The 25,094-nt window shown below is 48.5% G+C and overlaps 56 non-coding genes across 56 annotated transcripts; 26 read left to right on the top strand and 30 right to left on the bottom strand.

The window, feature by feature from the left end:
• Positions 1-405: 405 nt before the first annotated feature.
• On the bottom strand, positions 406-477 carry trnag-ucc (transfer RNA glycine (anticodon UCC)). The gene has a single exon. It is a non-coding gene; the product is annotated as a tRNA-Gly (tRNA).
• Positions 478-742: 265 nt separating this feature from the next.
• trnad-guc (transfer RNA aspartic acid (anticodon GUC)) lies at positions 743-814 on the top strand. Its single transcript has one exon. It is a non-coding gene; the product is annotated as a tRNA-Asp (tRNA).
• Positions 815-904: 90 nt separating this feature from the next.
• On the bottom strand, positions 905-976 carry trnag-ucc (transfer RNA glycine (anticodon UCC)). Its single transcript has one exon. It is a non-coding gene; the product is annotated as a tRNA-Gly (tRNA).
• Positions 977-1,242: 266 nt separating this feature from the next.
• On the top strand, positions 1,243-1,314 carry trnad-guc (transfer RNA aspartic acid (anticodon GUC)). Its single transcript has one exon. It is a non-coding gene; the product is annotated as a tRNA-Asp (tRNA).
• A 430-nt stretch (positions 1,315-1,744) lies between these two features.
• Positions 1,745-1,816, top strand: trnad-guc (transfer RNA aspartic acid (anticodon GUC)). Its single transcript has one exon. It is a non-coding gene; the product is annotated as a tRNA-Asp (tRNA).
• Positions 1,817-2,246: 430 nt separating this feature from the next.
• Positions 2,247-2,318, top strand: trnad-guc (transfer RNA aspartic acid (anticodon GUC)). Its single transcript has one exon. It is a non-coding gene; the product is annotated as a tRNA-Asp (tRNA).
• Positions 2,319-2,408: 90 nt separating this feature from the next.
• On the bottom strand, positions 2,409-2,480 carry trnag-ucc (transfer RNA glycine (anticodon UCC)). Its single transcript has one exon. It is a non-coding gene; the product is annotated as a tRNA-Gly (tRNA).
• Positions 2,481-2,748: 268 nt separating this feature from the next.
• On the top strand, positions 2,749-2,820 carry trnad-auc (transfer RNA aspartic acid (anticodon AUC)). Its single transcript has one exon. It is a non-coding gene; the product is annotated as a tRNA-Asp (tRNA).
• A 430-nt stretch (positions 2,821-3,250) lies between these two features.
• trnad-guc (transfer RNA aspartic acid (anticodon GUC)) lies at positions 3,251-3,322 on the top strand. Its single transcript has one exon. It is a non-coding gene; the product is annotated as a tRNA-Asp (tRNA).
• Positions 3,323-3,412: 90 nt separating this feature from the next.
• trnag-ucc (transfer RNA glycine (anticodon UCC)) lies at positions 3,413-3,484 on the bottom strand. The gene has a single exon. It is a non-coding gene; the product is annotated as a tRNA-Gly (tRNA).
• Positions 3,485-3,881: 397 nt separating this feature from the next.
• On the top strand, positions 3,882-3,953 carry trnad-guc (transfer RNA aspartic acid (anticodon GUC)). The gene has a single exon. It is a non-coding gene; the product is annotated as a tRNA-Asp (tRNA).
• Positions 3,954-4,043: 90 nt separating this feature from the next.
• On the bottom strand, positions 4,044-4,115 carry trnag-ucc (transfer RNA glycine (anticodon UCC)). The gene has a single exon. It is a non-coding gene; the product is annotated as a tRNA-Gly (tRNA).
• A 267-nt stretch (positions 4,116-4,382) lies between these two features.
• Positions 4,383-4,454, top strand: trnad-guc (transfer RNA aspartic acid (anticodon GUC)). Its single transcript has one exon. It is a non-coding gene; the product is annotated as a tRNA-Asp (tRNA).
• Positions 4,455-4,544: 90 nt separating this feature from the next.
• On the bottom strand, positions 4,545-4,616 carry trnag-ucc (transfer RNA glycine (anticodon UCC)). Its single transcript has one exon. It is a non-coding gene; the product is annotated as a tRNA-Gly (tRNA).
• Positions 4,617-4,884: 268 nt separating this feature from the next.
• Positions 4,885-4,956, top strand: trnad-guc (transfer RNA aspartic acid (anticodon GUC)). Its single transcript has one exon. It is a non-coding gene; the product is annotated as a tRNA-Asp (tRNA).
• A 429-nt stretch (positions 4,957-5,385) lies between these two features.
• trnad-guc (transfer RNA aspartic acid (anticodon GUC)) lies at positions 5,386-5,457 on the top strand. The gene has a single exon. It is a non-coding gene; the product is annotated as a tRNA-Asp (tRNA).
• Positions 5,458-5,547: 90 nt separating this feature from the next.
• Positions 5,548-5,619, bottom strand: trnag-ucc (transfer RNA glycine (anticodon UCC)). Its single transcript has one exon. It is a non-coding gene; the product is annotated as a tRNA-Gly (tRNA).
• Positions 5,620-6,178: 559 nt separating this feature from the next.
• Positions 6,179-6,250, bottom strand: trnag-ucc (transfer RNA glycine (anticodon UCC)). Its single transcript has one exon. It is a non-coding gene; the product is annotated as a tRNA-Gly (tRNA).
• Positions 6,251-6,678: 428 nt separating this feature from the next.
• Positions 6,679-6,750, bottom strand: trnag-ucc (transfer RNA glycine (anticodon UCC)). The gene has a single exon. It is a non-coding gene; the product is annotated as a tRNA-Gly (tRNA).
• Positions 6,751-7,015: 265 nt separating this feature from the next.
• Positions 7,016-7,087, top strand: trnad-guc (transfer RNA aspartic acid (anticodon GUC)). Its single transcript has one exon. It is a non-coding gene; the product is annotated as a tRNA-Asp (tRNA).
• A 90-nt stretch (positions 7,088-7,177) lies between these two features.
• trnag-ucc (transfer RNA glycine (anticodon UCC)) lies at positions 7,178-7,249 on the bottom strand. The gene has a single exon. It is a non-coding gene; the product is annotated as a tRNA-Gly (tRNA).
• Positions 7,250-7,516: 267 nt separating this feature from the next.
• On the top strand, positions 7,517-7,588 carry trnad-guc (transfer RNA aspartic acid (anticodon GUC)). Its single transcript has one exon. It is a non-coding gene; the product is annotated as a tRNA-Asp (tRNA).
• A 90-nt stretch (positions 7,589-7,678) lies between these two features.
• Positions 7,679-7,750, bottom strand: trnag-ucc (transfer RNA glycine (anticodon UCC)). Its single transcript has one exon. It is a non-coding gene; the product is annotated as a tRNA-Gly (tRNA).
• A 430-nt stretch (positions 7,751-8,180) lies between these two features.
• Positions 8,181-8,252, bottom strand: trnag-ucc (transfer RNA glycine (anticodon UCC)). The gene has a single exon. It is a non-coding gene; the product is annotated as a tRNA-Gly (tRNA).
• Positions 8,253-8,649: 397 nt separating this feature from the next.
• Positions 8,650-8,721, top strand: trnad-auc (transfer RNA aspartic acid (anticodon AUC)). The gene has a single exon. It is a non-coding gene; the product is annotated as a tRNA-Asp (tRNA).
• A 430-nt stretch (positions 8,722-9,151) lies between these two features.
• trnad-guc (transfer RNA aspartic acid (anticodon GUC)) lies at positions 9,152-9,223 on the top strand. Its single transcript has one exon. It is a non-coding gene; the product is annotated as a tRNA-Asp (tRNA).
• A 90-nt stretch (positions 9,224-9,313) lies between these two features.
• Positions 9,314-9,385, bottom strand: trnag-ucc (transfer RNA glycine (anticodon UCC)). The gene has a single exon. It is a non-coding gene; the product is annotated as a tRNA-Gly (tRNA).
• A 559-nt stretch (positions 9,386-9,944) lies between these two features.
• On the bottom strand, positions 9,945-10,016 carry trnag-ucc (transfer RNA glycine (anticodon UCC)). Its single transcript has one exon. It is a non-coding gene; the product is annotated as a tRNA-Gly (tRNA).
• Positions 10,017-10,283: 267 nt separating this feature from the next.
• Positions 10,284-10,355, top strand: trnad-guc (transfer RNA aspartic acid (anticodon GUC)). Its single transcript has one exon. It is a non-coding gene; the product is annotated as a tRNA-Asp (tRNA).
• A 90-nt stretch (positions 10,356-10,445) lies between these two features.
• On the bottom strand, positions 10,446-10,517 carry trnag-ucc (transfer RNA glycine (anticodon UCC)). Its single transcript has one exon. It is a non-coding gene; the product is annotated as a tRNA-Gly (tRNA).
• Positions 10,518-10,785: 268 nt separating this feature from the next.
• trnad-guc (transfer RNA aspartic acid (anticodon GUC)) lies at positions 10,786-10,857 on the top strand. The gene has a single exon. It is a non-coding gene; the product is annotated as a tRNA-Asp (tRNA).
• A 429-nt stretch (positions 10,858-11,286) lies between these two features.
• trnad-guc (transfer RNA aspartic acid (anticodon GUC)) lies at positions 11,287-11,358 on the top strand. Its single transcript has one exon. It is a non-coding gene; the product is annotated as a tRNA-Asp (tRNA).
• A 90-nt stretch (positions 11,359-11,448) lies between these two features.
• trnag-ucc (transfer RNA glycine (anticodon UCC)) lies at positions 11,449-11,520 on the bottom strand. The gene has a single exon. It is a non-coding gene; the product is annotated as a tRNA-Gly (tRNA).
• Positions 11,521-12,079: 559 nt separating this feature from the next.
• Positions 12,080-12,151, bottom strand: trnag-ucc (transfer RNA glycine (anticodon UCC)). Its single transcript has one exon. It is a non-coding gene; the product is annotated as a tRNA-Gly (tRNA).
• A 428-nt stretch (positions 12,152-12,579) lies between these two features.
• On the bottom strand, positions 12,580-12,651 carry trnag-ucc (transfer RNA glycine (anticodon UCC)). The gene has a single exon. It is a non-coding gene; the product is annotated as a tRNA-Gly (tRNA).
• Positions 12,652-13,062: 411 nt separating this feature from the next.
• trnag-ucc (transfer RNA glycine (anticodon UCC)) lies at positions 13,063-13,134 on the bottom strand. Its single transcript has one exon. It is a non-coding gene; the product is annotated as a tRNA-Gly (tRNA).
• A 265-nt stretch (positions 13,135-13,399) lies between these two features.
• trnad-guc (transfer RNA aspartic acid (anticodon GUC)) lies at positions 13,400-13,471 on the top strand. The gene has a single exon. It is a non-coding gene; the product is annotated as a tRNA-Asp (tRNA).
• A 90-nt stretch (positions 13,472-13,561) lies between these two features.
• trnag-ucc (transfer RNA glycine (anticodon UCC)) lies at positions 13,562-13,633 on the bottom strand. Its single transcript has one exon. It is a non-coding gene; the product is annotated as a tRNA-Gly (tRNA).
• A 266-nt stretch (positions 13,634-13,899) lies between these two features.
• trnad-guc (transfer RNA aspartic acid (anticodon GUC)) lies at positions 13,900-13,971 on the top strand. The gene has a single exon. It is a non-coding gene; the product is annotated as a tRNA-Asp (tRNA).
• Positions 13,972-14,398: 427 nt separating this feature from the next.
• Positions 14,399-14,470, top strand: trnad-guc (transfer RNA aspartic acid (anticodon GUC)). The gene has a single exon. It is a non-coding gene; the product is annotated as a tRNA-Asp (tRNA).
• Positions 14,471-14,560: 90 nt separating this feature from the next.
• On the bottom strand, positions 14,561-14,632 carry trnag-ucc (transfer RNA glycine (anticodon UCC)). The gene has a single exon. It is a non-coding gene; the product is annotated as a tRNA-Gly (tRNA).
• Positions 14,633-15,801: 1,169 nt separating this feature from the next.
• On the top strand, positions 15,802-15,873 carry trnad-guc (transfer RNA aspartic acid (anticodon GUC)). Its single transcript has one exon. It is a non-coding gene; the product is annotated as a tRNA-Asp (tRNA).
• Positions 15,874-16,344: 471 nt separating this feature from the next.
• On the bottom strand, positions 16,345-16,416 carry trnag-ucc (transfer RNA glycine (anticodon UCC)). The gene has a single exon. It is a non-coding gene; the product is annotated as a tRNA-Gly (tRNA).
• Positions 16,417-16,683: 267 nt separating this feature from the next.
• Positions 16,684-16,755, top strand: trnad-guc (transfer RNA aspartic acid (anticodon GUC)). Its single transcript has one exon. It is a non-coding gene; the product is annotated as a tRNA-Asp (tRNA).
• Positions 16,756-16,845: 90 nt separating this feature from the next.
• trnag-ucc (transfer RNA glycine (anticodon UCC)) lies at positions 16,846-16,917 on the bottom strand. The gene has a single exon. It is a non-coding gene; the product is annotated as a tRNA-Gly (tRNA).
• Positions 16,918-17,315: 398 nt separating this feature from the next.
• Positions 17,316-17,387, top strand: trnad-guc (transfer RNA aspartic acid (anticodon GUC)). The gene has a single exon. It is a non-coding gene; the product is annotated as a tRNA-Asp (tRNA).
• Positions 17,388-17,979: 592 nt separating this feature from the next.
• Positions 17,980-18,051, bottom strand: trnag-ucc (transfer RNA glycine (anticodon UCC)). The gene has a single exon. It is a non-coding gene; the product is annotated as a tRNA-Gly (tRNA).
• Positions 18,052-18,316: 265 nt separating this feature from the next.
• Positions 18,317-18,388, top strand: trnad-guc (transfer RNA aspartic acid (anticodon GUC)). The gene has a single exon. It is a non-coding gene; the product is annotated as a tRNA-Asp (tRNA).
• Positions 18,389-18,478: 90 nt separating this feature from the next.
• On the bottom strand, positions 18,479-18,550 carry trnag-ucc (transfer RNA glycine (anticodon UCC)). The gene has a single exon. It is a non-coding gene; the product is annotated as a tRNA-Gly (tRNA).
• Positions 18,551-18,817: 267 nt separating this feature from the next.
• Positions 18,818-18,889, top strand: trnad-guc (transfer RNA aspartic acid (anticodon GUC)). Its single transcript has one exon. It is a non-coding gene; the product is annotated as a tRNA-Asp (tRNA).
• Positions 18,890-19,319: 430 nt separating this feature from the next.
• On the top strand, positions 19,320-19,391 carry trnad-guc (transfer RNA aspartic acid (anticodon GUC)). The gene has a single exon. It is a non-coding gene; the product is annotated as a tRNA-Asp (tRNA).
• A 90-nt stretch (positions 19,392-19,481) lies between these two features.
• On the bottom strand, positions 19,482-19,553 carry trnag-ucc (transfer RNA glycine (anticodon UCC)). Its single transcript has one exon. It is a non-coding gene; the product is annotated as a tRNA-Gly (tRNA).
• A 429-nt stretch (positions 19,554-19,982) lies between these two features.
• trnag-ucc (transfer RNA glycine (anticodon UCC)) lies at positions 19,983-20,054 on the bottom strand. Its single transcript has one exon. It is a non-coding gene; the product is annotated as a tRNA-Gly (tRNA).
• Positions 20,055-21,373: 1,319 nt separating this feature from the next.
• On the bottom strand, positions 21,374-21,445 carry trnag-ucc (transfer RNA glycine (anticodon UCC)). The gene has a single exon. It is a non-coding gene; the product is annotated as a tRNA-Gly (tRNA).
• A 1,593-nt stretch (positions 21,446-23,038) lies between these two features.
• trnag-ucc (transfer RNA glycine (anticodon UCC)) lies at positions 23,039-23,110 on the bottom strand. The gene has a single exon. It is a non-coding gene; the product is annotated as a tRNA-Gly (tRNA).
• An 835-nt stretch (positions 23,111-23,945) lies between these two features.
• Positions 23,946-24,017, bottom strand: trnag-ucc (transfer RNA glycine (anticodon UCC)). Its single transcript has one exon. It is a non-coding gene; the product is annotated as a tRNA-Gly (tRNA).
• Between the last annotated feature and the right edge of the window lie 1,077 nt (positions 24,018-25,094).

Genomic DNA, 25,094 nt, shown 5'->3' with positions numbered 1-25,094 from the left:
GTTGGAGATAGACTAGATGTGCGGTCAGCAAGAATGCACACACTAATTGTGCGGTCAACAAGAATGCTTGCAACAAATTGTGTGTTCATATTTAAATTAAGCACTTCATATTTAAATGGTATTAGATGATTTGTTTGGCTTCACTGGCTTCTGTGAAGCGATGACCTAAAATGATGCATGAGGCCGTTCCTGGAAATGGGAAGGCAGTCGGGCTGATGGTGGGCGACTACCTGTCTCTGCAACTCCTCGTTAGTATAGTGGACAGTATCTCCGCCTGTCACGCGGAAGACTGGGGATCGATTCCTCGACGGGGAGACCTAGCCCTTTATTGCTGCCCAAAGACCCATAAAAAAGTTTTGCTCCAGCCACGAGTTAAAGGAGGAGTTAGCCAGAGGCAAAAGGATTTGCGTTGGCCGGGAATCGAACCCGGGTCAACTGCTTGGAAGGCAGCTATGCTCACCACTATACCACCAACGCAGGCAGTTGGAGATAGACTAGATGTGCGGTCAGCAAGAATGCACACACTAATTGTGCGGTCAACAAGAATGCTTGCAACAAATTGTGTGTTCATATTTAAATTAAGCACTTCATATTTAAATGGTATTAGATGATTTGTTTGGCTTCACTGGCTTCTGTGAAGCGATGACCTAAAATGACTTATGAGGCCGTTCCTGGAAATGGGAAGGCTGTTTGCAGCGAGCTGCAGTCGGGCTGATGGTGGGCGACTACCTGTCTCTGCAACTCCTCGTTAGTATAGTGGACAGTATCTCCGCCTGTCACGCGGAAGACCGGGGTTCGATTCCCCGACGGGGAGACCTAGCCCTTTATTGCTGCCCAAAGACCCATAAAAAAGTTTTGCTCCAGCCACGAGTTAAAGGAGGAGTTAGCCAGGGGCAAAAGGATTTGCGTTGGCCGGGAATCGAACCCGGGTCAACTGCTTGGAAGGCAGCTATGCTCACCACTATACCACCAACGCATGGCAGTTGGAGATAGACTAGATGTGCGGTCAGCAAGAATGCACACACTAATTGTGCGGTCAACAAGAATGCTTGCAACAAATTGTGTGTTCATATTTAAATTAAGCACTTCATATTTAAATGGTATTAGATGATTTGTTTGGCTTCACTGGCTTCTGTGAAGCGATGACCTAAAATGACGCATGAGGCCGTTCCTGGAAATGGGAAGGCTGTTTGCAGCGAGCTGCAGTCGGGCTGATGGTGGGCGACTACCTGTCTCTGCAACTCCTCGTTAGTATAGTGGACAGTATCTCCGCCTGTCACGCGGAAGACCGGGGTTCGATTCCCCGACGGGGAGACCTAGCCCTTTATTGCTGCCCAAAGACCCATAAAAAACTTTTGCTCGAGCCACGAGTTAAAGGAGGAGTTGGCCAGGGGCAAAAGGTTTTTGCGTTGGTCGGGAATCGAACCCGGGTCAACTGCTTGGAAGGCAGCTATGCTCACCACTATACCACCAATGCAGGCAGTTGGAGATAGACTAGATGTGCGGTCAGCAAGAATGCTCACACACTAATTGTGCGGTCAACAAGAATGATTGCAACACATTGTGTGTTCATATTTAAATTAAGCACTTCATATTTAAATGGTATTAGATGATTTGTTTGGCTTCACTGGCTTCTGTGAAGCAATGACCTAAAATGACTTATGAGGCCGTTCCTGGAAATGGGAAGGCTGTTTGCAGCGAGCTGCAGTCGGGCTGATGGTGGGCGACTACCTGTCTCTGCAACTCCTCGTTAGTATAGTGGACAGTATCTCCGCCTGTCACGCGGAAGACCGGGGTTCGATTCCCCGACGGGGAGACCTAGCCCTTTATTGCTGCCCAAAGACCCATAAAAAACTTTTGCTCGAGCCACGAGTTAAAGGAGGAGTTGGCCAGGGGCAAAAGGTTTTTGCGTTGGTCGGGAATCGAACCCGGGTCAACTGCTTGGAAGGCAGCTATGCTCACCACTATACCACCAACGCAGGCAGTTGGAGATAGACTAGATGTGCGGTCAGCAAGAATGCTCACACACTAATTGTGCGGTCAACAAGAATGATTGCAACACATTGTGTGTTCATATTTAAATTAAGCACTTCATATTTAAATGGTATTAGATGATTTGTTTGGCTTCACTGGCTTCTGTGAAGCAATGACCTAAAATGACTTATGAGGCCGTTCCTGGAAATGGGAAGGCTGTTTGCAGCGAGCTGCAGTCGGGCTGATGGTGGGCGACTACCTGTCTCTGCAACTCCTCGTTAGTATAGTGGACAGTATCTCCGCCTGTCACGCGGAAGACCGGGGTTCGATTCCCCGACGGGGAGACCTAGCCCTTTATTGCTGCCCAAAGACCCATAAAAAAGTTTTGCTCCAGCCACGAGTTAAAGGAGGAGTTAGCCAGGGGCAAAAGGATTTGCGTTGGCCGGGAATCGAACCCGGGTCAACTGCTTGGAAGGCAGCTATGCTCACCACTATACCACCAACGCATGGCAGTTGGAGATAGACTAGATGTGCGGTCAGCAAGAATGCTCACACACTAATTGTGCGGTCAACAAGAATGCTTGCAACAAATTGTGTGTTCATATTTAAATTAAGCACTTCATATTTAAATGGTATTAGATGATTTGTTTGGCTTCACTGGCTTCTGTGAAGCGATGACCTAAAATGACGCATAAGGCCGTTCCTGGAAATGGGAAGGCTGTTTGCAGCGAGCTGCAGTCGGGCTGATGGTGGGCGACTACCTGTCTCTGCAACTCCTCGTTAGTATAGTGGACAGTATCTCCGCCTATCACGCGGAAGACCGGGGTTCGATTCCCCGACGGGGAGACCTAGCCCTTTATTGCTGCCCAAAGACCCATAAAAAACTTTTGCTCGAGCCACGAGTTAAAGGAGGAGTTGGCCAGGGGCAAAAGGTTTTTGCGTTGGTCGGAAATCGAACCCGGGTCAACTGCTTGGAAGGCAGCTATGCTCACCACTATACCACCAACGCAGGCAGTTGGAGATAGACTAGATGTGCGGTCAGCAAGAATGCTCACACACTAATTGTGCGGTCAACAAGAATGCTTGCAACAAATTGTGTGTTCATATTTAAATTAAGCACTTCATATTTAAATGGTATTAGATGATTTGTTTGGCTTCACTGGCTTCTCTGAAGCGATGACCTAAAATGACGCATGAGGCCGTTCCTGGAAATGGGAAGGCTGTTTGCAGCGAGTTGCAGTCGGGCTGATGGTGGGCGACTACCTGTCTCTGCAACTCCTCGTTAGTATAGTGGACAGTATCTCCGCCTGTCACGCGGAAGACCGGGGTTCGATTCCCCGACGGGGAGACCTAGCCCTTTATTGCTGCCCAAAGACCCATAAAAAAGTTTTGCTCCAGCCACGAGTTAAAGGAGGAGTTAGCCAGGGGCAAAAGGATTTGCGTTGGCCGGGAATCGAACCCGGGTCAACTGCTTGGAAGGCAGCTATGCTCACCACTATACCACCAACGCAGGCGGTTGGAGACAGACTGGATGCCAGTTTGTGCGGTCAGCAAGAATGCTCGCAACACATTAGCAGCTGGTAGATGCAGTGGATCAAAAACTCTCTTTGTTTGGGTCCGGCAGTGGATCCAAAACTCTCTTTGTTTGGGCACGCCAGTGAAAAAAAAAAACGCATGAGCTTTTTGACCTGACCTACCAGGCTCTTTATTAAAAAAGCAAGCTCTAATTTCTTCATATTTAAATTAAACACTTCATATTTAAATGGTATTAGATGATTTGTTTGGCTTCACTGGCTTCTGTGAAGCGATGACCTAAAATGACGCATGAGGCTGTTCCTGGAAATGGGAAGGCTGTTTGCAGCGAGCTGCAGTCGGGCTGATGGTGGGCGACTACCTGTCTCTGCAACTCCTCGTTAGTATAGTGGACAGTATCTCCGCCTGTCACGCGGAAGACCGGGGTTCGATTCCCCGACGGGGAGACCTAGCCCTTTATTGCTGCCCAAAGACCCATAAAAAAGTTTTGCTCCAGCCACGAGTTAAAGGAGGAGTTGGCCAGGGGCAAAAGGATTTGCGTTGGCCGGGAATCGAACCCGGGTCAACTGCTTGGAAGGCAGCTATGCTCACCACTATACCACCAACGCAGGCAGTTGGAGGTAGACTAGATGTGCGGTCAGCAAGAATGCTCACACACTAATTGTGCGGTCAACAAGAATGCTTGCAACAAATTGTGTGTTCATATTTAAATAAAGCACTTCATATTTAAATGGTATTAGATGATTTGTTTGGCTTCACTGGCTTCTGTGAAGCAATGACCTAAAATGACTTATGAGGCCGTTCCTGGAAATGGGAAGGCTGTTTGCAGCGAGCTGCAGTCGGGCTGATGGTGGGCGACTACCTGTCTCTGCAACTCCTCGTTAGTATAGTGGACAGTATCTCCGCCTGTCACGCGGAAGACCGGGGTTCGATTCCCCGACGGGGAGACCTAGCCCTTTATTGCTGCCCAAAGACCCATAAAAAAGTTTTGCTCCAGCCACGAGTTAAAGGAGGAGTTAGCCAGAGGCAAAAGGATTTGCGTTGGCCGGGAATCGAACCCAGGTCAACTGCTTGGAAGGCAGCTATGCTCACCACTATACCACCAACGCATGGCAGTTGGAGATAGACTAGATGTGCGGTCAGCAAGAATGCTCACACACTAATTGTGCGGTCAACAAGAATGCTTGCAACAAATTGTGTGTTCATATTTAAATTAAGCACTTCATATTTAAATGGTATTAGATGATTTGTTTGGCTTCACTGGCTTCTGTGAAGCGATGACCTAAAATGACGCATAAGGCCGTTCCTGGAAATGGGAAGGCTGTTTGCAGCGAGCTGCAGTCGGGCTGATGGTGGGCGACTACCTGTCTCTGCAACTCCTCGTTAGTATAGTGGACAGTATCTCCGCCTGTCACGCGGAAGACCGGGGTTCGATTCCCCGACGGGGAGACCTAGCCCTTTATTGCTGCCCAAAGACCCATAAAAAACTTTTGCTCGAGCCACGAGTTAAAGGAGGAGTTGGCCAGGGGCAAAAGGGTTTTGCGTTGGTCGGGAATCGAACCCGGGTCAACTGCTTGGAAGGCAGCTATGCTCACCACTATACCACCAACGCATGGCAGTTGGAGATAGACTAGATGTGCGGTCAGCAAGAATGCACACACTAATTGTGCGGTCAACAAGAATGCTTGCAACAAATTGTGTGTTCATATTTAAATTAAGCACTTCATATTTAAATGGTATTAGATGATTTGTTTGGCTTCACTGGCTTCTGTGAAGCGATGACCTAAAATGACGCATGAGGCCGTTCCTGGAAATGGGAAGGCTGTTTGCAGCGAGTTGCAGTCGGGCTGATGGTGGGCGACTACCTGTCTCTGCAACTCCTCGTTAGTATAGTGGACAGTATCTCCGCCTGTCACGCGGAAGACCGGGGTTCGATTCCCCGACGGGGAGACCTAGCCCTTTATTGCTGCCCAAAGACCCATAAAAAAGTTTTGCTCCAGCCACTAGTTAAAGGAGGAGTTAGCCAGGGGCAAAAGGATTTGCGTTGGCCGGGAATCGAACCCGGGTCAACTGCTTGGAAGGCAGCTATGCTCACCACTATACCACCAACGCAGGCGGTTGGAGACAGACTGGATGCCAGTTTGTGCGGTCAGCAAGAATGCTCGCAACACATTAGCAGCTGGTAGGTGCAGTGGATCAAAAACTCTCTTTGTTTGGGTCCGGCAGTGGATCCAAAACTCTCTTTGTTTGGGCACGCCAGTGAAAAAAAAAAACGCATGAGCTTTTTGACCTGACCTACCAGGCTCTTTATTAAAAAAGCAAGCTCTAATTTCTTCATATTTAAATTAAACACTTCATATTTAAATGGTATTAAATGATTTGTTTGGCTTCACTGGCTTCTGTGAAGCGATGACCTAAAATGACGCATGAGGCCATTCCTGGAAATGGGAAGGCTGTTTGCAGCGAGCTGCAGTCGGGCTGATGGTGGGCGACTACCTGTCTCTGCAACTCCTCGTTAGTATAGTGGACAGTATCTTCGCCTGTCACGCGGAAGACCGGGGTTCGATTCCCCGACGGGGAGACCTAGCCCTTTATTGCTGCCCAAAGACCCATAAAAAAGTTTTGCTCCAGCCACGAGTTAAAGGAGGAGTTAGCCAGGGGCAAAAGGATTTGCGTTGGCCGGGAATCGAACCCGGGTCAACTGCTTGGAAGGCAGCTATGCTCACCACTATACCACCAACGCATGGCAGTTGGAGATAGAATAGATGTGCGGTCAGCAAGAATGCACACACTAATTGTGCGGTCAACAAGAATGCTTGCAACAAATTGTGTGTTCATATTTAAATTAAGCACTTCATATTTAAATGGTATTAGATGATTTGTTTGGCTTCACTGGCTTCTGTGAAGCGATGACCTAAAATGACTTATGAGGCCGTTCCTGGAAATGGGAAGGCTGTTTGCATCGAGCTGCAGTCGGGCTGATGGTGGGCGACTACCTGTCTCTGCAACTCCTCGTTAGTATAGTGGACAGTATCTCCGCCTGTCACGCGGAAGACCGGGGTTCGATTCCCCGAAGGGGAGACCTAGCCCTTTATTGCTGCCCAAAGACCCATAAAAAAGTTTTGCTCCAGCCACGAGTTAAAGGAGGAGTTAGCCAGGGGCAAAAGGATTTGCGTTGGCCGGGAATCGAACCCGGGTCAACTGCTTGGAAGGCAGCTATGCTCACCACTATACCACCAACGCAGGCAGTTGGAGATAGACTAGATGTGCGGTCAGCAAGAATGCACACACTAATTGTGCGGTCAACAAGAATGCTTGCAACAAATTGTGTGTTCATATTTAAATTAAGCACTTCATATTTAAATGGTATTAGATGATTTGTTTGGCTTCACTGGCTTCTGTGAAGCGATGACCTAAAATGACGCATGAGGCCGTTCCTGGAAATGGGAAGGCTGTTTGCAGCGAGCTGCAGTCGGGCTGATGGTGGGCGACTACCTGTCTCTGCAACTCCTCGTTAGTATAGTGGACAGTATCTCCGCCTGTCACGCGGAAGACCGGGGTTCGATTCCCCGACGGGGAGACCTAGCCCTTTATTGCTGCCCAAAGACCCATAAAAAAGTTTTGCTCCAGCCACGAGTTAAAGGAGGAGTTGGCCAGGGGCAAAAGGATTTGCGTTGGCCGGGAATCGAACCCGGGTCAACTGCTTGGAAGGCAGCTATGCTCACCACTATACCACCAACGCAGGCAGTTGGAGGTAGACTAGATGTGCGGTCAGCAAGAATGCTCACACACTAATTGTGCGGTCAACAAGAATGCTTGCAACAAATTGTGTGTTCATATTTAAATTAAGCACTTCATATTTAAATGGTATTAGATGATTTGTTTGGCTTCACTGGCTTCTGTGAAGCAATGACCTAAAATGACTTATGAGGCCGTTCCTGGAAATGGGAAGGCTGTTTGCAGCGAGCTGCAGTCGGGCTGATGGTGGGCGACTACCTGTCTCTGCAACTCCTCGTTAGTATAGTGGACAGTATCTCCGCCTGTCACGCGGAAGACCGGGGTTCGATTCCCCGACGGGGAGACCTAGCCCTTTATTGCTGCCCAAAGACCCATAAAAAAGTTTTGCTCCAGCCACGAGTTAAAGGAGGAGTTAGCCAGAGGCAAAAGGATTTGCGTTGGCCGGGAATCGAACCCGGGTCAACTGCTTGGAAGGCAGCTATGCTCACCACTATACCACCAACGCATGGCAGTTGGAGATAGACTAGATGTGCGGTCAGCAAGAATGCTCACACACTAATTGTGCGGTCAACAAGAATGCTTGCAACAAATTGTGTGTTCATATTTAAATTAAGCACTTCATATTTAAATGGTATTAGATGATTTGTTTGGCTTCACTGGCTTCTGTGAAGCGATGACCTAAAATGACTTATGAGGCCGTTCCTGGAAATGGGAAGGCTGTTTGCAGCGAGCTGCAGTCGGGCTGATGGTGGGCAACTACCTGTCTCTGCAACTGCTCGTTAGTATAGTGGACAGTATCTCCGCCTGTCACGCGGAAGACCGGGGTTCGATTCCCCGACCGGGAGACCTAGCCCTTTACTGCTGCCCAAAGACCCATAAAAAAGTTTTGCTCCAGCCACGAGTTAAAGGAGGAGTTAGCCAGGGGCAAAAGGATTTGCGTTGGCCGGGAATCGAACCCGGGTCAACTGCTTGGAAGGCAGCTATGCTCACCACTATACCACCAACGCAGGCGGTTGGAGACAGACTGGATGCCAGTTTGTGCGGTCAGCAAGAATGCTTGCAACACATTAGCAGCTGGTAGGTGCAGTGGATCAAAAACTCTCTTTGTTTGGGTCCGGCAGTGGATCCAAAACTCTCTTTGTTTGGGCACGCCAGTGAAAAAAAAAAACGCATGAGCTTTTTGACCTGACCTACCAGGCTCTTTATTAAAAAAGCAAGCTCTAATTTCTTCATATTTAAATTTAACACTTCATATTTAAATGGTATTAGATGATTTGTTTGGCTTCACTGGCTTCTGTGAAGCGATGACCTAAAATGACGCATGAGGCCGTTCCTGGAAATGGGAAGGCTGTTTGCAGCGAGCTGCAGTCGGGCTGATGGTGGGCGACTACCTGTCTCTGCAACTCCTCGTTAGTATAGTGGACAGTATCTCCGCCTATCACGCGGAAGACCGGGGTTCGATTCCCCGACGGGGAGACCTAGCCCTTTATTGCTGCCCAAAGACCCATAAAAAACTTTTGCTCGAGCCACGAGTTAAAGGAGGAGTTGGCCAGGGGCAAAAGGTTTTTGCGTTGGTCGGAAATCGAACCCGGGTCAACTGCTTGGAAGGCAGCTATGCTCACCACTATACCACCAACGCAGGCAGTTGGAGATAGACTAGATGTGCGGTCAGCAAGAATGCTCACACACTAATTGTGCGGTCAACAAGAATGCTTGCAACAAATTGTGTGTTCATATTTAAATTAAGCACTTCATATTTAAATGGTATTAGATGATTTGTTTGGCTTCACTGGCTTCTCTGAAGCGATGACCTAAAATGACGCATGAGGCCGTTCCTGGAAATGGGAAGGCTGTTTGCAGCGAGTTGCAGTCGGGCTGATGGTGGGCGACTACCTGTCTCTGCAACTCCTCGTTAGTATAGTGGACAGTATCTCCGCCTGTCACGCGGAAGACCGGGGTTCGATTCCCCGACGGGGAGACCTAGCCCTTTATTGCTGCCCAAAGACCCATAAAAAAGTTTTGCTCCAGCCACGAGTTAAAGGAGGAGTTAGCCAGGGGCAAAAGGATTTGCGTTGGCCGGGAATCGAACCCGGGTCAACTGCTTGGAAGGCAGCTATGCTCACCACTATACCACCAACGCAGGCGGTTGGAGACAGACTGGATGCCAGTTTGTGCGGTCAGCAAGAATGCTCGCAACACATTAGCAGCTGGTAGATGCAGTGGATCAAAAACTCTCTTTGTTTGGGTCCGGCAGTGGATCCAAAACTCTCTTTGTTTGGGCACGCCAGTGAAAAAAAAAAACGCATGAGCTTTTTGACCTGACCTACCAGGCTCTTTATTAAAAAAGCAAGCTCTAATTTCTTCATATTTAAATTAAACACTTCATATTTAAATGGTATTAGATGATTTGTTTGGCTTCACTGGCTTCTGTGAAGCGATGACCTAAAATGACGCATGAGGCTGTTCCTGGAAATGGGAAGGCTGTTTGCAGCGAGCTGCAGTCGGGCTGATGGTGGGCGACTACCTGTCTCTGCAACTCCTCGTTAGTATAGTGGACAGTATCTCCGCCTGTCACGCGGAAGACCGGGCTTCGATTCCCCGACGGGGAGACCTAGCCCTTTATTGCTGCCCAAAGACCCATAAAAAAGTTTTGCTCCAGCCACGAGTTAAAGGAGGAGTTGGCCAGGGGCAAAAGGATTTGCGTTGGCCGGGAATCGAACCCGGGTCAACTGCTTGGAAGGCAGCTATGCTCACCACTATACCACCAACGCAGGCAGTTGGAGGTAGACTAGATGTGCGGTCAGCAAGAATGCTCACACACTAATTGTGCGGTCAACAAGAATGCTTGCAACAAATTGTGTGTTCATATTTAAATAAAGCACTTCATATTTAAATGGTATTAGATGATTTGTTTGGCTTCACTGGCTTCTGTGAAGCAATGACCTAAAATGACTTATGAGGCCGTTCCTGGAAATGGGAAGGCTGTTTGCAGCGAGCTGCAGTCGGGCTGATGGTGGGCGACTACCTGTCTCTGCAACTCCTCGTTAGTATAGTGGACAGTATCTCCGCCTGTCACGCGGAAGACCGGGGTTCGATTCCCCGACGGGGAGACCTAGCCCTTTATTGCTGCCCAAAGACCCATAAAAAAGTTTTGCTCCAGCCACGAGTTAAAGGAGGAGTTAGCCAGAGGCAAAAGGATTTGCGTTGGCCGGGAATCGAACCCAGGTCAACTGCTTGGAAGGCAGCTATGCTCACCACTATACCACCAACGCATGGCAGTTGGAGATAGACTAGATGTGCGGTCAGCAAGAATGCTCACACACTAATTGTGCGGTCAACAAGAATGCTTGCAACAAATTGTGTGTTCATATTTAAATTAAGCACTTCATATTTAAATGGTATTAGATGATTTGTTTGGCTTCACTGGCTTCTGTGAAGCGATGACCTAAAATGACGCATAAGGCCGTTCCTGGAAATGGGAAGGCTGTTTGCAGCGAGCTGCAGTCGGGCTGATGGTGGGCGACTACCTGTCTCTGCAACTCCTCGTTAGTATAGTGGACAGTATCTCCGCCTGTCACGCGGAAGACCGGGGTTCGATTCCCCGACGGGGAGACCTAGCCCTTTATTGCTGCCCAAAGACCCATAAAAAACTTTTGCTCGAGCCACGAGTTAAAGGAGGAGTTGGCCAGGGGCAAAAGGGTTTTGCGTTGGTCGGGAATCGAACCCGGGTCAACTGCTTGGAAGGCAGCTATGCTCACCACTATACCACCAACGCATGGCAGTTGGAGATAGACTAGATGTGCGGTCAGCAAGAATGCACACACTAATTGTGCGGTCAACAAGAATGCTTGCAACAAATTGTGTGTTCATATTTAAATTAAGCACTTCATATTTAAATGGTATTAGATGATTTGTTTGGCTTCACTGGCTTCTGTGAAGCGATGACCTAAAATGACGCATGAGGCCGTTCCTGGAAATGGGAAGGCTGTTTGCAGCGAGTTGCAGTCGGGCTGATGGTGGGCGACTACCTGTCTCTGCAACTCCTCGTTAGTATAGTGGACAGTATCTCCGCCTGTCACGCGGAAGACCGGGGTTCGATTCCCCGACGGGGAGACCTAGCCCTTTATTGCTGCCCAAAGACCCATAAAAAAGTTTTGCTCCAGCCACTAGTTAAAGGAGGAGTTAGCCAGGGGCAAAAGGATTTGCGTTGGCCGGGAATCGAACCCGGGTCAACTGCTTGGAAGGCAGCTATGCTCACCACTATACCACCAACGCAGGCGGTTGGAGACAGACTGGATGCCAGTTTGTGCGGTCAGCAAGAATGCTCGCAACACATTAGCAGCTGGTAGGTGCAGTGGATCAAAAACTCTCTTTGTTTGGGTCCGGCAGTGGATCCAAAACTCTCTTTGTTTGGGCACGCCAGTGAAAAAAAAAAACGCATGAGCTTTTTGACCTGACCTACCAGGCTCTTTATTAAAAAAGCAAGCTCTAATTTCTTCATATTTAAATTAAACACTTCATATTTAAATGGTATTAAATGATTTGTTTGGCTTCACTGGCTTCTGTGAAGCGATGACCTAAAATGACGCATGAGGCCATTCCTGGAAATGGGAAGGCTGTTTGCAGCGAGCTGCAGTCGGGCTGATGGTGGGCGACTACCTGTCTCTGCAACTCCTCGTTAGTATAGTGGACAGTATCTTCGCCTGTCACGCGGAAGACCGGGGTTCGATTCCCCGACGGGGAGACCTAGCCCTTTATTGCTGCCCAAAGACCCATAAAAAAGTTTTGCTCCAGCCACGAGTTAAAGGAGGAGTTAGCCAGGGGCAAAAGGATTTGCGTTGGCCGGGAATCGAACCCGGGTCAACTGCTTGGAAGGCAGCTATGCTCACCACTATACCACCAACGCATGGCAGTTGGAGATAGAATAGATGTGCGGTCAGCAAGAATGCACACACTAATTGTGCGGTCAACAAGAATGCTTGCAACAAATTGTGTGTTCATATTTAAATTAAGCACTTCATATTTAAATGGTATTAGATGATTTGTTTGGCTTCACTGGCTTCTGTGAAGCGATGACCTAAAATGACTTATGAGGCCGTTCCTGGAAATGGGAAGGCTGTTTGCATCGAGCTGCAGTCGGGCTGATGGTGGGCGACTACCTGTCTCTGCAACTCCTCGTTAGTATAGTGGACAGTATCTCCGCCTGTCACGCGGAAGACCGGGGTTCGATTCCCCGAAGGGGAGACCTAGCCCTTTATTGCTGCCCAAAGACCCATAAAAAAGTTTTGCTCCAGCCACGAGTTAAAGGAGGAGTTAGCCAGGGGCAAAAGGATTTGCGTTGGCCGGGAATCGAACCCGGGTCAACTGCTTGGAAGGCAGCTATGCTCACCACTATACCACCAACGCATGGCAGTTGGAGATAGACTAGATGTGCGGTCAGCAAGAATGCACACACTAATTGTGCGGTCAACAAGAATGCTTGCAACAAATTGTGTGTTCATATTTAAATTAAGCACTTCATATTTAAATGGTATTAGATGATTTGTTTGGCTTCACTGGCTTCTGTGAAGCGATGACCTAAAATGATGCATGAGGCCGTTCCTGGAAATGGGAAGGCAGTCGGGCTGATGGTGGGCGACTACCTGTCTCTGCAACTCCTCGTTAGTATAGTGGACAGTATCTCCGCCTGTCACGCGGAAGACTGGGGATCGATTCCTCGACGGGGAGACCTAGCCCTTTATTGCTGCCCAAAGACCCATAAAAAAGTTTTGCTCCAGCCACGAGTTAAAGGAGGAGTTAGCCAGAGGCAAAAGGATTTGCGTTGGCCGGGAATCGAACCCGGGTCAACTGCTTGGAAGGCAGCTATGCTCACCACTATACCACCAACGCAGGCAGTTGGAGATAGACTAGATGTGCGGTCAGCAAGAATGCACACACTAATTGTGCGGTCAACAAGAATGCTTGCAACAAATTGTGTGTTCATATTTAAATTAAGCACTTCATATTTAAATGGTATTAGATGATTTGTTTGGCTTCACTGGCTTCTGTGAAGCGATGACCTAAAATGACGCATGAGGCCGTTCCTGGAAATGGGAAGGCTGTTTGCAGCGAGCTGCAGTCGGGCTGATGGTGGGCGACTACCTGTCTCTGCAACTCCTCGTTAGTATAGTGGACAGTATCTCCGCCTGTCACGCGGAAGACCGGGGTTCGATTCCCCGACGGGGAGACCTAGCCCTTTATTGCTGCCCAAAGACCCATAAAAAAGTTTTGCTCCAGCCACGAGTTAAAGGAGGAGTTAGCCAGGGGCAAAAGGATTTGCGTTGGCCGGGAATCGAACCCGGGTCAACTGCTTGGAAGGCAGCTATGCTCACCACTATACCACCAACGCATGGCAGTTGGAGATAGACTAGATGTGCGGTCAGCAAGAATGCACACACTAATTGTGCGGTCAACAAGAATGCTTGCAACAAATTGTGTGTTCATATTTAAATTAAGCACTTCATATTTAAATGGTATTAGATGATTTGTTTGGCTTCACTGGCTTCTGTGAAGCGATGACCTAAAATGACGCATGAGGCCGTTCCTGGAAATGGGAAGGCTGTTTCCAGCGAGCTGCAGTCGGGCTGATGGTGGGCGACTACCTGTCTCTGCAACTCCTCGTTAGTATAGTGGACAGTATCTCCGCCTGTCACGCGGAAGACCGGGGTTCGATTCCCCGACGGGGAGACCTAGCCCTTTATTGCTGCCCAAAGACCCATAAAAAAGTTTTGCTCCAGCCACGAGTTAAAGGAGGAGTTAGCCAGAGGCAAAAGGATTTGCTTTGGCCGGGAATCGAACCCGGGTCAACTGCTTGGAAGGCAGCTATGCTCACCACTATACCACCAACGCAGGCAGTTGGAGATAGACTAGATGTGCGGTCAGCAAGAATGCACACACTAATTGTGCGGTCAACAAGAATGCTTGCAACAAATTGTGTGTTCATATTTAAATTAAGCACTTCTTATTTAAATGGTATTAGATGATTTGTTTGGCTTCACTGGCTTCTGTGAAGCGATGACCTAAAATGACGCATGAGGCCGTTCCTGGAAATGGGAAGGCTGTTTGCAGCGAGCTGGAGTCGGGCTGATGGTGGGCGACTACCTGTCTCTGCAACTCCTCGTTAGTATAGTGGACAGTATCTCCGCCTGTCACGCGGAAGACCGGGGTTCGATTCCCCGACGGGGAGACCTAGCCCTTTATTGCTGCCCAAAGACCCATAAAAAAGTTTTGCTCCAGCCACGAGTTAAAGGAGAAGTTGGCCATGGGCAAAAGGCTTTGCGTTGGCCGGGAATCGAACCCGGGTCAACTGCTTGGAAGGCAGCTATGCTCACCACTATACCACCAACGCAGGCGGTTGGAAATAGACTGGATGCCAGTTTGTGCGGTCAGCAAGAATGCTCGCAACACATTAGCAGCTGGTAGGTGCAGTGGATCAAAAACTCTCTTTGTTTGGGTCCGGCAGTGGATCCAAAACTCTCTTTGTTTGGGCACGCCAGTGAAAAAAAAAAACGCATGAGCTTTTTGACCTGACCTACCAGGCTCTTTATTAAAAAAGCAAGCTCTAATTTCTTCATATTTAAATTAAACACTTCATATTTAAATGGTATTAGATGATTTGTTTGGCTTCACTGGCTTCTGTGAAGCGATGACCTAAAATGAAGCATAGGCCGTTCCTGGAAATGGGAAGGCTGTTTGCAGCGAGCTGCAGTCGGGCTGATGGTGGGCGACTACCTGTCTCTGCAACTCCTCGTTAGTATAGTGGAGATAGACTAGATGTGCGGTCAGCAAGAATGCTCACACACTAATTGTGCGGTCAACAAGAATGCTTGCAACAAATTGTGTGTTCATATTTAAATTAAGCACTTCATATTTAAATGGTATTAGATGATTTGTTTGGCTTCACTGGCTTCTGTGAAGCGATGACCTAAAATGACGCATGAGGCCGTTCCTGGAAATGGGAAGGCTGTTTGCAGCGAGCTGCAGTCGGGCTGATGGTGGGCGACTACCTGTCTCTGCAACTCCTCGTTAGTATAGTGGACAGTATCTCCGCCTGTCACGCGGAAGACCGGGGTCCGATTCCCCGACGGGGAGACCTAGCCCTTTATTGCTGCCCAAAGACCCATAAAAAAGTTTTGCTCCAGCCACGAGTTAAAGGAGGAGTTAGCCAGGGGCAAAAGGATTTGCGTTGGCCAGGAATCGAACCCGGGTCAACTGCTTGGAAGGCAGCTATGCTCACCACTATACCACCAACGCAGGCAGTTGGAGATAGACTAGATGTGCGGTCAGCAAGAATGCACACACTAATTGTGCGGTCAACAAGAATGCTTGCAACAAATTGTTTGTCATATTTAAATTAAGCACTTCATATTTAAATGGTATTAGATGATTTGTTTGGCTTCACTGGCTTCTGTGAAGCGATGACCTAAAATGACGCATGAGGCCGTTCCTGGAAATGGGAAGGCTGTTTGCAGCGAGCTGCAGTCGGGCTGATGGTGGGCGACTACCTGTCTCTGCAACTCCTCGTTAGTATAGTGGACAGTATCTCCGCCTGTCACGCGGAAGACCGGGGTTCGATTCCCCGACGGGGAGACCTAGCCCTTTATTGCTGCCCAAAGACCCATAAAAAAGTTTTTTAAGTATCTCCGCCTGTCACGCGGAAGACCGGGGTTCGATTCCCCGCACTAATTGTGCGGTCAACAAGAATGCTTGCAACAAATTGTTTGTCATATTTAAATTAAGCACTTCATATTTAAATGGTATTAGATGATTTGTTTGGCTTCACTGGCTTCTGTGAAGCGATGACCTAAAATGACGCATGAGGCCGTTCCTGGAAATGGGAAGGCTGTTTGCAGCGAGCTGCAGTCGGGCTGATGGTGGGCGACTACCTGTCTCTGCAACTCCTCGTTAGTATAGTGGACAGTATCTCCGCCTGTCACGCGGAAGACCGGGGCTCGATTCCCCGACGGGGAGACCTAGCCCTTTATTGCTGCCCAAAGACCCATAAAAAAGTTTTGCTCCAGCCACGAGTTAAAGGAGGAGTTGGCCAGGGGCAAAAGGATTTGCGTTGGCCGGGAATCGAACCCGGGTCAACTGCTTGGAAGGCAGCTATGCTCACCACTATACCACCAACGCAGGCAGTTGGAGATAGACTAGATGTGCGGTCAGCAAGAATGCTCACACACTAATTGTGCGGTCAACAAGAATGCTTGCAACAAATTGTGTGTTCATATTTAAATTAAGCACTTCATATTTAAATGGTATTAGATGATTTGTTTGGCTTCACTGGCTTCTGTGAAGCGATGACCTAAAATGACGCATGAGGCCGTTCCTGGAAATGGGAAGGCTGTTTGCAGCGAGCTGGAGTCGGGCTGATGGTGGGCGACTACCTGTCTCTGCAACTCCTCGTTAGTATAGTGGACAGTATCTCCGCCTGTCACGCGGAAGACCGGGGTTCGATTCCCCGACGGGGAGACCTAGCCCTTTATTGCTGCCCAAAGACCCATAAAAAAGTTTTGCTCCAGCCACGAGTTAAAGGAGAAGTTGGCCATGGGCAAAAGGATTTGCGTTGGCCGGGAATCGAACCCGGGTCAACTGCTTGGAAGGCAGCTATGCTCACCACTATACCACCAACGCAGGCGGTTGGAGACAGACTGGATGCCAGTTTGTGCGGTCAGCAAGAATGCTCGCAACACATTAGCAGCTGGTAGGTGCAGTGGATCAAAAACTCTCTTTGTTTGGGTCCGGCAGTGGATCCAAAACTCTCTTTGTTTGGGCACGCCAGTGAAAAAAAAAAAACGCATGAGCTTTTTGACCTGACCTACCAGGCTCTTTATTAAAAAAGCAAGCTCTAATTTCTTCATATTTAAATTAAACACTTCATATTTAAATGGTATTAGATGATTTGTTTGGCTTCACTGGCTTCTGTGAAGCGATGACCTAAAATGACGCATGAGGCCGTTCCTGGAAATGGGAAGGCTGTTTGCAGCGAGCTGCAGTCGGGCTGATGGTGGGCGACTACCTGTCTCTGCAACTCCTCGTTAGTATAGTGGACAGTATCTCCGCCTGTCACGCGGAAGACCGGGGTTCGATTCCCCGACGGGGAGACCTAGCCCTTTATTGCTGCCCAAAGACCCATAAAAAACTTTTGCTCGAGCCACGAGTTAAAGGAGGAGTTGGCCAGGGGCAAAAGGTTTTTGCGTTGGTCGGGCATCGAACCCGGGTCAATTGCTTGTAAGGCAGCTATGCTCACCACTATACCACCAACGCAGGCAGTTGGAGATAGACTAGATGTGCGGTCAGCAAGAATGCTCACACACTAATTGTGCGGTCAACATGAATGCTTGCAACAAATTGTGTGTTCATATTTAAATTAAGCACTTCATATTTAAATGGTATTAGATGATTTGTTTGGCTTCACTGGCTTCTGTGAAGCGATGACCTAAAATGACGCATGAGGCCGTTCCTGGAAATGGGAAGGCTGTTTGCAGCGAGTTGCAGTCGGGCTGATGGTGGGCGACTACCTGTCTCTGCAACTCCTCGTTAGTATAGTGGACAGTATCTCCGCCTGTCACGCGGAAGACCGGGGTTCGATTCCTCGACGGGGAGACCTAGCCCTTTATTGCTGCCCAAAGACCCATAAAAAAGTTTTGCTCCAGCCACGAGTTAAAGGAGGAGTTAGCCAGAGGCAAAAGGATTTGCGTTGGCCGGGAATCGAACCCGGGTCAACTGCTTGGAAGGCAGCTATGCTCACCACTATACCACCAACGCAGGCAGTTGGAGATAGACTAGATGTGCGGTCAGCAAGAATGCACACACTAATTGTGCGGTCAACAAGAATGCTTGCAACAAATTGTGTGTTCATATTTAAATTAAGCACTTCATATTTAAATGGTATTAGATGATTTGTTTGGCTTCACTGGCTTCTGTGAAGCGATGACCTAAAATGACGCATGAGGCCGTTCCTGGAAATGGGAAGGCTGTTTGCAGCGAGCTGCAGTCGGGCTGATGGTGGGCGACTACCTGTCTCTGCAACTCCTCGTTAGTATAGTGGACAGTATCTCCGCCTGTCACGCGGAAGACCGGGGTTCGATTCCCCGACGGGGAGACCTAGCCCTTTATTGCTGCCCAAAGACCCATAAAAAAGTTTTGCTCCAGCCACGAGTTAAAGGAGGAGTTGGCCAGGGGCAAAAGGATTTGCGTTGGCCGGGAATCGAACCCGGGTCAACTGCTTGGAAGGCAGCTATGCTCACCACTATACCACCAACGCAGGCAGTTGGAGATAGACTAGATGTGCGGTCAGCAAGAATGCTCACACACTAATTGTGCGGTCAACAAGAATGCTTGCAACAAATTGTGTGTTCATATTTAAATTAAGCACTTCATATTTAAATGGTATTAGATGATTTGTTTGGCTTCACTGGCTTCTGTGAAGCGATGACCTAAAATGACGCATAAGGCCGTTCCTGGAAATGGGAAGGCTGTTTGCAGCGAGCTGCAGTTGGGCTGATGGTGGGCGACTACCTGTCTCTGCAACTCCTCGTTAGTATAGTGGACAGTATCTCCGCCTGTCACGCGGAAGACCGGGGTTCGATTCCCCGACGGGGAGACCTAGCCCTTTATTGCTGCCCAAAGACCCATAAAAAACTTTTGCTCGAGCCACGAGTTAAAGGAGGAGTTGGCCAGGGGCAAAAGGTTTTTGCGTTGGTCGGGAATCGAACCCGGGTCAACTGCTTGGAAGGCAGCTATGCTCACCACTATACCACCAACGCAGGCAGTTGGAGATAGACTAGATGTGCGGTCAGCAAGAATGCTCACACACTAATTGTGCGGTCAACATGAATGCTTGCAACAAATTGTGTGTTCATATTTAAATTAAGCACTTCATATTTAAATGGTATTAGATGATTTGTTTGGCTTCACTGGCTTCTGTGAAGCGATGACCTAAAATGACGCATGAGGCCGTTCCTGGAAATGGGAAGGCTGTTTGCAGCGAGCTGCAGTCGGGCTGATGGTGGGCGACTACCTGTCTCTGCAACTCCTCGTTAGTATAGTGGACAGTATCTCCGCCTGTCACGCGGAAGACCGGGGTTCGATTCCCCGACGGGGAGACCTAGCCCTTTATTGCTGCCCAAAGACCCATAAAAAAGTTTTGCTCCAGCCACGAGTTAAAGGAGGAGTTAGCCAGGGGCAAAAGGATTTGCGTTGGCCGGGAATCGAACCCGGGTCAACTGCTTGGAAGGCAGCTATGCTCACCACTATACCACCAACGCAGGCAGTTGGAGATAGACTAGATGTGCGGTCAGCAAGAATGCTCACACACTAATTGTGCGGTCAACAAGAATGCTTGCAACAAATTGTGTGTTCATATTTAAATTAAGCACTTCATATTTAAATGGTATTAGATGATTTGTTTGGCTTCACTGGCTTCTGTGAAGCGATGACCTAAAATGACGCATGAGGCCGTTCCTGGAAATGGGAAGGCTGTTTGCAGCGAGCTGCAGTCGGGCTGATGGTGGGCGACTACCTGTCTCTGCAACTCCTCGTTAGTATAGTGGACAGTATCTCCGCCTGTCACGCGTAAGACCGGGGTCCGATTCCACGACGGGGAGACCTAGCCCTTTATTGCTGCCCAAAGACCCATAAAAAAGTTTTGCTCCAGCCACGAGTTAAAGGAGGAGTTAGCCAGGGGCAAAAGGATTTGCGTTGGCCGGGAATCGAACCCGGGTCAACTGCTTGGAAGGCAGCTATGCTCACCACTATACCACCAACGCAGGCAGCTGGAGATAGACTAGATGTGCGGTCAGCAAGAATGCTCACACACTAATTGTGCGGTCAACAAGAATGCTTGCAACAAATTGTGTGTTCATATTTAAATTAAGCACTTCATATTTAAATGGTATTAGATGATTTGTTTGGCTTCACTGGCTTCTGTGAAGCGATGACCTAAAATGACGCATGAGGCCGTTCCTGGAAATGGGAAGGCTGTTTGCAGCGAGCTGCAGTCGGGCTGATGGTGGGCGACTACCTGTCTCTGCAACTCCTCGTCTCCGCCTGTCATGCGGAAGACCGGGGTTCGATTCCCCGACGGGGAGACCTAGCCCTTTATTGCTGCCCAAAGACCCATAAAAAAGTTTTGCTCCAGCCATGAGTTAAAGGAGGAGTTAGCCAGGGGCAAAAGGATTTGCGTTTTGGCCGGGAATCGAACCCGGGTCAACTGCTTGGAAGGCAGCTATGCTCACCACTATACCACCAACGCAGGCGGTTTGAGACAGACTGGATGCCAGTTTGTGCGGTCAGCAAGAATGCTCGCAACACATTAGCAGCTGGTAGGTCTAGTGGATCAAAAACTCTCTTTGTTTGGGTCCGGCAGTGGATCCAAAACTCTCTTTGTTTGGGCACGCCAGTGAAAAAAAAAAACGCATGAGCTTTTTGACCTGACCTACCAGGCTCTTTATTAAAAAAGCAAGCTCTAATTTCTTCATATTTAAATTAAACACTTCATATTTAAATGGTATTAGATGATTTGTTTGGCTTCACTGGCTTCTGTGAAGCGATGACCTAAAATGAAGCATGAGGCCGTTCCTGGAAATGGGAAGGCTGTTTGCAGCGAGCTGCAGTCGGGCTGATGGTGGGCGACTACCTGTCTCTGCAACTCCTCGTTAGTATAGTGGAGATAGACTAGATGTGCGGTCAGCAAGAATGCTCACACACTAATTGTGCGGTCAACAAGAATGCTTGTAACAAATTGTGTGTTCATATTTAAATTAAGCACTTCATATTTAAATGGTATTAGATGATTTGTTTGGCTTCACTGGCTTCTGTGAAGCGATGACCTAAAATGACGCATGAGGCCGTTCCTGGAAATGGGAAGGCTGTTTGCAGCGAGCTGCAGTCGGGCTGATGGTGGGCGACTACCTGTCTCTGCAACTCCTCGTTAGTATAGTGGACAGTATCTCCGCCTGTCACGCGGAAGACCGGGGTTCGATTCCACGACGGGGAGACCTAGCCCTTTATTGCTGCCCAAAGACCCATAAAAAAGTTTTGCTCCAGCCACGAGTTAAAGGAGGAGTTAGCCAGGGGCAAAAGGATTTGCGTTGGCCGGGAATCGAACCCGGGTCAACTGCTTGGAAGGCAGCTATGCTCACCACTATACCACCAACGCAGGCGGTTGGAGACAGACTGGATGCCAGTTTGTGCGGTCAGCAAGAATGCTCGCAAAACATTAGCAGCTGGTAGGTCTAGTGGATCAAAAACTCTCTTTGTTTGGGTCCGGCAGTGGATCCAAAACTCTCTTTGTTTGGGCACGCCAGTGAAAAAAAAAAAACGCATGAGCTTTTTGACCTGACCTACCAGGCTCTTTATTAAAAAAGCAAGCTCTAATTTCTTCATATTTAAATTAAACACTTCATATTTAAATGGTATTAGATGATTTGTTTGGCTTCACTGGCTTCTGTGAAGCGATGACCTAAAATGACGCATGAGGCCGTTCCTGGAAATGGGAAGGCTGTTTGCAGCGAGCTGCAGTCGGGCTGATGGTGGGCGACTACCTGTCTCTGCAACTCCTCGTTAGTATAGTGGAGATAGACTAGATGTGCGGTCAGCAAGAATGCTCACACACTAATTGTGCGGTCAACAAGAATGCTTGCAACAAATTGTGTGTTCATATTTAAATTAAGCACTTCATATTTAAATGGTATTAGATGATTTGTTTGGCTTCACTGGCTTCTGTGAAGCGATGACCTAAAATGACGCATGAGGCCGTTCCTGGGGTCGAACTGGGGTCAACTGCTTGGAAGGCAGCTATGCTCACCACTATACCACCAACGCAGGCAGCTGGAGATAGACTAGATGTGCGGTCAGCAAGAATGCTCACACACTAATTGTGCGGTCAACAAGAATGCTTGCAACAAATTGTGTGTTCATATTTAAATTAAGCACTTCATATTTAAATGGTATTAGATGATTTGTTTGGCTTCACTGGCTTCTGTGAAGCGATGACCTAAAATGACGCATGAGGCCGTTCCTGGAAATGGGAAGGCTGTTTGCAGCGAGCTGCAGTCGGGCTGATGGTGGGCGACTACCTGTCTCTGCAACTCCTCGTTAGTATAGTGGACAGTATCTCCGCCTGTCACGCGGAAGACCGGTGTTCGATTCCCCGACGGGGAGACCTAGCCCTTTATTGCTGCCCAAAGACCCATAAAAAAGTTTTGCTCCAGCCACGAGTTAAAGGAGGAGTTAGCCAGGGGCAAAAGGATTTGCGTTGGCCGGGAATCGAACCCGGGTCAACTGCTTGGAAGCCAGCTATGCTCACCACTATACCACCAACGCAGGCAGTTGGAGATAGACTAGATGTGCGGTCAGCAAGAATGCACACACTAATTGTGCGGTCAACAAGAATGCTTGCAACAAATTGTGTGTTCATATTTAAATTAAGCACTTCATATTTAAATGGTATTAGATGATTTGTTTGGCTTCACTGGCTTCTGTGAAGCGATGACCTAAAATGACGCATGAGGCCGTTCCTGGAAATGGGAAGGCTGTTTGCAGCGAGCTGCAGTCGGGCTGATGGTGGGCGACTACCTGTCTCTGCAACTCCTCGTTAGTATAGTGGACAGTGTCTCCGCCTGTCACGCGGAAGACCGGGGTTCGATTCCCCGACGGGGAGACCTAGCCCTTTATTGCTGCCCAAAGACCCATAAAAAAGTTTTGCTCCAGCCACGAGTTAAAGGAGGAGTTAGCCAGGGGCAAAAGGATTTGCGTTGGCCGGGAATCGAACCCGGGTCAACTGCTTGGAAGGCAGCTATGCTCACCACTATACCACCAACGCAGGCGGTTGGAGACAGACTGGATGCCAGTTTGTGCGGTCAGCAAGAATGCTCGCAAAACATTAGCAGCTGGTAGGTCTAGTGGATCAAAAACTCTCTTTGTTTGGGTCCGGCAGTGGATCCAAAACTCTCTTTGTTTGGGCACGCCAGTGAAAAAAAAAAAACGCATGAGCTTTTTGACCTGACCTACCAGGCTCTTTATTAAAAAAGCAAGCTCTAATTTCTTCATATTTAAATTAAACACTTCATATTTAAATGGTATTAGATGATTTGTTTGGCTTCACTGGCTTCTGTGAAGCGATGACCTAAAATGACGCATGAGGCCGTTCCTGGAAATGGGAAGGCTGTTTGCAGCGAGCTGCAGTCGGGCTGATGGTGGGCGACTACCTGTCTCTGCAACTCCTCGTTAGTATAGTGGAGATAGACTAGATGTGCGGTCAGCAAGAATGCTCACACACTAATTGTGCGGTCAACAAGAATGCTTGCAACAAATTGTGTGTTCATATTTAAATTAAGCACTTCATATTTAAATGGTATTAGATGATTTGTTTGGCTTCACTGGCTTCTGTGAAGCGATGACCTAAAATGACGCATGAGGCCGTTCCTGGAAATGGGAAGGCTGTTTGCAGCGAGCTGCAGTCGGGCTGATGGTGGGCGACTACCTGTCTCTGCAACTCCTCGTTAGTATAGTGGACAGTGTCTCCGCCTGTCACGCGGAAGACCGGGGTTCGATTCCACGACGGGGAGACCTAGCCCTTTATTGCTGCCCAAAGACCCATAAAAAAGTTTTGCTCCAGCCACGAGTTAAAGGAGGAGTTAGCCAGGGGCAAAAGGATTTGCGTTGGCCGGGAATCGAACCCGGGTCAACTGCTTGGAAGGCAGCTATGCTCACCACTATACCACCAACGCAGGCGGTTGGAGACAGACTGGATGCCAGTTTGTGCGGTCAGCAAGAATGCTCGCAACACATTAGCAGCTGGTAGGTCTAGTGGATCAAAAACTCTCTTTGTTTGGGTCCGGCAGTGGATCCAAAACTCTCTTTGTTTGGGCACGCCAGTGAAAAAAAAAAACGCATGAGCTTTTTGACCTGACCTACCAGGCTCTTTATTAAAAAAGCAAGCTCTAATTTCTTCATATTTAAATTAAACACTTCATATTTAAATGGTATTAGATGATTTGTTTGGCTTCACTGGCTTCTGTGAAGCGATGACCTAAAATGACGCATGAGGCCGTTCCTGGAAATGGGAAGGCTGTTTGCAGCGAGCTGCAGTCGGGCTGATGGTGGGCGACTACCTGTCTCTGCAACTCCTCGTTAGTATAGTGGAGATAGACTAGATGTGCGGTCAGCAAGAATGCTCACACACTAATTGTGCGGTCAACAAGAATGCTTGCAACAAATTGTGTGTTCATATTTAAATTAAGCACTTCATATTTAAATGGTATTAGATGATTTGTTTGGCTTCACTGGCTTCTGTGAAGCGATGACCTAAAATGACGCATGAGGCCGTTCCTGGAAATGGGAAGGCTGTTTGCAGCGAGCTGCAGTCGGGCTGATGGTGGGCGACTACCTGTTTCTGCAACTCCTCGTTAGTATAGTGGACAGTATCTCCGCCTGTCACGCGGAAGACCGGGGTCCGATTCCCCGACGGGGAGACCTAGCCCTTTATTGCTGCCCAAAGACCCATAAAAAAGTTTTGCTCCAGCCACGAGTTAAAGGAGGAGTTAGCCAGGGGCAAAAGGATTTGCGTTGGCCGGGAATCGAACTGGGGTCAACTGCTTGGAAGGCAGCTATGCTCACCACTATACCACCAACGCAGGCAGCTGGAGATAGACTAGATGTGCGGTCAGCAAGAATGCTCACACACTAATTGTGCGGTCAACAAGAATGCTTGCAACAAATTGTGTGTTCATATTTAAATTAAGCACTTCATATTTAAATGGTATTAGATGATTTGTTTGGCTTCACTGGCTTCTGTGAAGCGATGA

The sequence above is a fragment of the Pimephales promelas genome, chromosome 24, assembly GCF_988280905.1.
Source record: "Pimephales promelas chromosome 24, fPimPro1.hap1.1, whole genome shotgun sequence".
Classification (NCBI taxonomy): domain Eukaryota; kingdom Metazoa; phylum Chordata; class Actinopteri; order Cypriniformes; family Leuciscidae; genus Pimephales; species Pimephales promelas.
The sequence above is the reverse complement of the archived record's forward strand: the minus strand, read 5'-3'. Positions and strand labels throughout refer to the sequence as shown.